The 1180-nt window shown below is 35.9% G+C and overlaps 1 protein-coding gene across 3 annotated transcripts in view; it reads right to left on the reverse strand.

Moving 5' to 3' along the window:
* LOC106873054 (serine/arginine-rich splicing factor 7) overlaps positions 1 to 1180 on the reverse strand; it is a 17334-nt gene that overhangs the window by 11428 nt on the left and 4726 nt on the right. The window lies entirely within an intron of this gene.

Here is a 1180-nt window from a genome sequence, read left to right on the forward strand (position 1 = left end):
GTGGAGTCTCGTGGGGTGGGGGTGGGGGCTACGGATGTGGACTGGGTGCCAGAGAGGAGGCAGTTTGGGAACTGCTGATCTAAGAGGATAGGTACGCTGAGTGTTACAACTGGTCGGACCGTCGGGTTCCAAGTCCACAGCTGAGGCTGGATCTGGGGATCCGTATTAGGGTTCCGTTATACCTGGTATTATATGAGAAGAAAGAGCCAATCGAAGGCAGAACAAATATCTCAAGTCATCTAGAATAATCCAATTAGGGTAAGTGTTACAGCAGGGATAACCCGTCATCAGAGACAAGGTATGAAGGTTTTAGAAATATATAAGGGAAAAGTTACAGTTTACAAAGAATAAAATCTATTCAGTTTATAAGGAATACAAGTCATATAATGAACATGCATATGGTTTACACGCGTGCGCCTGTCGAAGTGTATATATATGTATATATATATATAACGAGCTTATATCATCAGCGTATTTCCAAGGAGTTTCCACTCCACGACGTGTCTACATAAGTGTATATATCTCTACGCGCACACAGGCATATATATACACACATATAAAAGCACAGACGCAAGGATGGTTATATACATATCAAGGTCTAAATGTCTTGACATACTTTCTCGCCGATCAAGTAAATTAGTTTTTCCGATTTCGTGCAGATTTTCATAATTGAAAATCCTAGATTAATTAATTACCACAGGTCTGCATTAATTAATATATAATTAAAATGAAATTGTTTTATAAAAGAATTACAATTAACAATCCTCTAAATACCAACGTAGGAAAAGAGGCAAAAGAAACTATACACACACATCTATACACGTACACACGTATATATATATATATACATATACACGTATGTGTGTGTGTGTGTGTGTGTATATATATATATACACACAAACATCTATATATACTTCGTATGTGTATTTCGTGTGCAAGATTCTTGATGTGGATACGTGTGTTTAATTGTATCTATATATACGTACACACGCATATATATACATATACACGTGTGTATATATACATACACACACCAATCATCGAAGGACACATCTTCTACATATACGTAAATATACATTATATATACGTGCACACATATACACTAACAGATATTCGTATATGTATATATGCATACACATCCCATCAACATAGACACATCAATTATATCCATGCATACATT

The sequence above is a fragment of the Octopus bimaculoides genome, unplaced genomic scaffold (assembly GCF_001194135.2).
Source record: "Octopus bimaculoides isolate UCB-OBI-ISO-001 unplaced genomic scaffold, ASM119413v2 Scaffold_32504, whole genome shotgun sequence".
NCBI lineage: Eukaryota > Metazoa > Mollusca > Cephalopoda > Octopoda > Octopodidae > Octopus > Octopus bimaculoides.